Here is a 6338-nt window from a genome sequence, read left to right as displayed (position 1 = left end):
TAAAAGGCTGTCATTCTTGATATTAAAACATATTACATATAAACTGAGGGACTGTCTGCTCTGTACTTCAGTTCATACACCAAACATTTCCGGAAATAAATTAACTTGACATCTTACATATACGCACTATAGCCTACCCTTTTCACCTAATATTATTAATATTGTTATTAAATAAGATATTGCAACTAATTAAGGTACTGCATTATCTTTAATTTCCTTGAATTCATAATTAAGCATTTGCAAGAAGGCCTAAGTTTTCCCTCTCTTAAAAAAAAAATACGAACGTCACAATAACTAAGAAGTATAATTATTGCGCTATTTTTTCTTGCAGTTGTGAAAACATCTCTATAGGCCTACTGATTAATCTATTGGGCATAGTAATAGTAAACGCTGTAGCATTTTAGTGCGTGTAAATATATTTTGAATTAGTATTTATTAAATTAGGAAGTCAACCTGTAATTTGTGTGATTGAAATGGTTTACTGCTGTGTGCCATTGGGCAAATCGAACCAGAATAAAGAATGTGCTTTTTCGTTTAATTGTTTTCCACAAGATGAAGGACTAAGAAAGAAGTAGTGTGTAGCCATTTCTCCCCAAGGGGACAAACAAAGGACTCTTTGGACGCCAAACAAGAAATCGCGTGTCTGCAGCAGACATTTCAAAGAAGCTGATTTTAGCATTAGCACAACATTAAAACGTTTGCTTCCTAATGTGGTACCATCCGTCTTTGATGATTTTCCAAAACATAAACAAAATGTTTCAAACATAAATAGACGCAATAAAAGAAGGATAACAGAAGTGGCGAATAACATCCATCCTGCTAAGAAAAATAAATCCAATGTTGAACATAGTAAATCAGCTTTCAATGAAGCAAATGTTTCAATTGAAGAAATCTATGAAGCACGTAAAAAAACTATAGCCATACAGTGCTCAATTGAAAGTAAAAAAAAAAATTCCCAAAGCCATTACATTACAACGTAAAAAAAATTACTAGGACAATTCGGAAACAAAATCAGCTTATTGGAAAACTAAGACAGACAATATGTAATTTAAAAAGCAAGCTCTGGAGTTTACAGAAACAAAACGAGAAGGAAGAACAAGGAATTGAAAAGCAACTTACCAAAATAAAAGAAGCTGCTAAAGAAGGTAGTTTGAAAGCAAGCTTTTTGACTGAACAAATTCAGGCTTTCGGAAAACAAAAGTGTAAATTTCATGAAAACACACTGAAAATCTGCATATTGCTATCTAACAGGTCATCTACCGGCTATAGATTACTAAGAAACTTGGGTATTTTACACTTACCCCATCAAAATACATTAAAAACTTATATTGGTCACTCAAAAGGAGAAACAGGTGTCACTCTTTGATAAAGGCTCGGCTAATTACAGAGGAAAAGTCCTTGGAGCATGAAAATGAAAAAGTTGGATCTCTCTTTATTGACGAAATGAGTATTAAACCGAAATTGATGTATGACAGAAATTTGGATATGTTGACAGGAATGACAGACACTGAGAAAAATGCTATTTGGATTGAAAATAAGCTGGCCAATAAATTGCTGTGCATTCTGTTCAAGGGTCTGTCTACAAAGTACAGAATACCAGTGTCATTTTGTTTTACACACAATTTAACCGGAGATGAGTTGGCAAAACTGATTATGGAAGCCCTAAAAGTAGTGGAAGATATTGGATTTAAAATAATTAGAATTGTGACGGATAACTGCCAATTTTCGAATATAACTTAGCTGAACAAACTTCAAATAACACTGTAATATGCTTGGCATATTTATAATATTCGCACTCAATCAGTAATGCACAATTAATCGAACTATTTTCACGATACACAATGCTTTGTAATGGTACTATTCATCATTTCTTAGGGCAGCCAGGCGAACCTAGCGGCAGAAATTGTCATGACTCACAGAGACCTACTCTCGATCGTGCTATGCGCCAGCTTGTGTAATCTCGTAAGCAACGGTCCAAACCATTTAACATGTTCGTTTCATTTAGGGTTAAATTTATTACGGTAGTAATAGACGCCAATATTAATTGTCCACCATTTTGCAGTCAGCTGGCCGAATTGAGTTTTTTTCGACCCTCTCTTTGCCACAGCAAAGACATGAAGCGCTTAAAAAAAAAAAAAAAAAACGCACGGCTAGCCAAATGCTAATTCAATGTGGCCAACATGAAGTGAATAAAATTCCCTGTTTCCTTTATTAAATTTCCCATATATGACGTGCAAATTTACACAATGAAAAAAATCATAATACATATTGTCGGCCTGGATAGCGCAGTCGTTATAGCGCTGACCTTCTGTGCTCGAGGTTGCGGGTTCGACCCCGGCCCAGGTCGATGGCATTTAAGTGTGCTTAAATGCGACAGGCTCATATCAGTATATAGATTTACTGGCATGTAAAAGAACTCCTGCGGGACAAAATTCCGGCATACCGGGGACGCTAATGTAACCTCGGCAGTTGCGAGCGTAGTTAAATAAACCGTATTTAAAAAAAAAATAGTATATAAAAGTCTTTGCATAGGGTGACCAGAAATTTCTCGACAAAAAAGAGTATACCTACTCCGTATACGTCATTTCTGTGGCAGCTCAAGATAGCAGACGAATAAGTTTAGTGTTGTAAATATCACAAATATAAGTACTATCCAGATCCATAATAATACATAAAAATAAACTGTGAAATTACTGTATTGTTTATCCTTACTATATTAAGATAATAAGTATACACAATAGGATTTATAAAACCAATACAACTGGATTACATTGCTCAGTAAAGTTTCATACGAGGGTTTTATCTTCTCAGTTCGAAGCCCTGCCTAGTTGAGGAAATAAAGTATTACCTCGATTAAGGTTCTGGCTGATATGTATTTCTATTATCATGCAGTACTGCCCTGAAAGGCAGATTTGCATAATTTATTCGTTACTGTAGGTACGTTAACAGAAAGCCACAATTTAAGTTACACAGAATTGTGTGCACTCAAAGTTGGGTTCTGGCGTCTTGTCAGTCCATTTGAGTTGTGTGGATATAAAGGGAAGAATTGTGAGGTGTCGTGGAATAAAATTCCCTGTTTCCTTTATTAAATTTCCCATATATGACGTGCAAATTTACACAATTCAAAAAAGAGGTAAAGAACATTTTATTAACACATATGCCATTTTGCACAAATGAATACCTAAATTTAAAATTTTATAATTTAACGTTTCTTGATACTGCCCTTGACCATTTATGTTTCAGGTAACTCAGAGTTGAAGAAAAGACAGGGGAAAGCAAAAAGAGAAGATACTAGGTAGAACAGTGGAGACTGAAGATCAAGCTTGTCCTATATATATTTTTTTAAATTTTTTTTTCTCTCTTTTTTTTGCATGTCACTTAATATTAAACTGTTAAATTTATTTAGAATTAAGTCTATTTTTGTATTATATTGTATGTTATGTCATTTTTCTTGTGTACTGACGACGCCATGAATGCTTGTAATTCTATTCGGCTAATAAAGATCTAATCTAATCTAATCTGGGGTAACTCAGTCGGTAGAGCATTCATACACTAAGCAAAGGGTCCTGGAACCGATACCCAGTCCCAGAACAATTTTTCCCTTGAAATTATTCTACCTCATCATTGCAGCAAGAAGTGAATGGCCTGCTATTCTCCCTACAACAAAATTCCATGCTTGATAGCGATCACAGATCTAATCAATTAAACCAAAAATTGAATATTAAATTAATTTTGATATAGTTTAAAGATGCAGCTAAAATAAGAAGCATGGGTCAATTACTAATGCCTCTTCCATAGTACTGTGCTATAACCTAGGAAAATTAGAGAATCACACATATAAATATCTACATCGCACCAACATTAAATACCTGAAAAATACCCACACCACTTGGTTAATAACTATATATATATAATAGAAATGATCTAATTTAAAATATTCTCTATGTCTAGTTATATAACCGCAAAATGTTTCACTTTCATATCATCAGTATGGCATGAATGTGTATCATTAGTGACAAATACTCAAATAATGGCATTAACTATAATAATAATGTTTCATTTTTAATGGTAATGATGTCATCAAATCATCTTAAGTTTTGTAGATTTAATATCCGATACACAGATCTACTCAGAAAATTACACAACAGAGAATCAGGCCTGTTAATTCTTTCTAGTAATCTTGAAGTTTTTAATAACCAATATAGACATGGTCTCAAAAAATTACACAAATGAAGATTGACATATTGGCATTATAATATCAGAGAATCTAAGCCCTAAATAATATGTCAGCAATTCTGCAGGTCATGGACTTCGTGCCATAATGTTTATTGTAGTGTGTGTTTTGTCTTATTCTGAAAAGCCATTAGTTTTCAAAACTGACGACAGATGGATTTTGGAAAATAGGAAAATTGACATTTCACTAAAAGCTACTATTTTCCCCCGTATCCTTGGATGCCAAGCTTCAAAATGAGGAGTCATTCATTAAAATCCATTCAGCCGTTTTCCCATAATTTCCATTATCAATTCATTATATATATATAGTCACTGATTAACATTATAACTTCTTTACTGTGTTAATATTATAAAACTTTCTGAGTAGTTTCGATGTGGTGTCCATCATTGTCCGAAGATAGACAGATGCTTCAGGGATATATGGTCGGCATTTACAAGTTAGAAAGACAGAAAACTGTATTTCTTTGTGTTGTAGTTCAATGTTAGCGCAATAGACAATTACACTCCCAATTCTTACATTGCATTGGTGCAGTGTCCCCTGTCTACTATGCCAGACTTCTATATGTGGCATCCTTATTAAAAGATTTAAAGTAATTTTTAAATATTTTACAGTACAGGTGTATACAGGGTGTTAAAAAAAAAGTATCCAGTATTTTAGGAGGTAGTAGCATGCATCAAAACAAGAAAAAATGCCTAATGAACATAGGTCCTACAACACATACTTTCTGAGATCTGAACACTTGTTCATAGGAGGTGCTCAATGTGACGTCCATTTATGGCAATGCATTTTTCTGCCCTACAATATAGCAGGCTACCAGATAATCATACCGTAGTTGACACCCCTGGCATGGAATACAGATATGTCGCAAGGAATACTGAAAATAAAAGTTTGGTTGTGGATATGAGCGGGGTTCAGCAGAGATTGTTGTGAATTTTCGTAATAGCATGTGTGGGCTGATGAAAATTCCCATGCACTTGAAGAAACAAGGCATCAACACCAATTCTCAATCAACGTATGGGTAGGTGTTCTTGGCGATAGATTAAGGGCCATACGTGCTACCACAGAGATTAACTGGGTCTCGTTATCAGGATTTTCTAATTAATGTATTGCCTACCTTGCTGGAGTATGTGCCATGTCACCAAAGACTACAGATGTGGTTCATGCATGATGACACTCCAGCACATTTTTTCCGCAATGAGTGTGAACACCTGATGCTGACATTTCAGGATCGCTAGATTGATTGGGGAGACCCCACGCCTTGGCCTGCTCGTTCCTCAAATCTAAATCCCCTAGACTTTCGGTTATCAAGAACAGATCAATTTCAAAGAGTGTGCGATTCATTACGTCGAAGGGCAGAGGAATGCATTGCCATGAATGGACTCACATTGAATAAGTGTTCAGATCTCAGAAAGTATGTGTTGTAGGACCCATGTTCGTTGGATTTTTTTTCTTGTTCTGATGCATACTAACACCTCCTAAAATATTGGACATTTTTTCTTAACACCCTGTATAATATAAAAGTACTGGTACATATGAGACTATAAGTTTTGTGTAAGAAGCTGGTAAAGGTCAAGGAGAGATGGGCAAGGATGAACATCTCTAGAAATAACACCAATATCTAGAAATTGCAGTTTTATCGGAAAGTGAGATTTTTCTCTTTCAACCCTCGCAGTTACTGTTGGTCTTAGCAAAGAAAGTCATAAGCCCTACGTTCTTTCAAGTGACCACAGTGGATGAAGATGGTCCTTTCTGACTGTGCTTACTGTCCTAAATACATTTCAGGGTTTTGCCACAGGGAAAGATGATCAGCATTTTCATCATGAATAATACATCTAAATCTCGTGAGTGTTGATAGAAGATTGACAATGTGAAGTACAACCATCCCTGGTTTAACAATTAGTAATCCCTTACAAAAGAAGCTTCCTGATTGACAATCCAAAGTCCTATATCATGTCAACAGCAACTTCCTAGGGTGAATCTGAGAACAATGATAATCCAGTGTTAAATTTAGAAATATTGCATTTAAGATGGAAAATAAGAAATACTCGTAACATTATATTGTTTATAACTTTAAACTATGAAGCTTATTTTCGCTGTAAGATTA

The sequence above is a fragment of the Periplaneta americana genome, chromosome 6 (assembly GCF_040183065.1).
Source record: "Periplaneta americana isolate PAMFEO1 chromosome 6, P.americana_PAMFEO1_priV1, whole genome shotgun sequence".
Lineage (NCBI taxonomy): Eukaryota > Metazoa > Arthropoda > Insecta > Blattodea > Blattidae > Periplaneta > Periplaneta americana.
Note: the sequence above shows the minus strand (reverse complement) of the source record.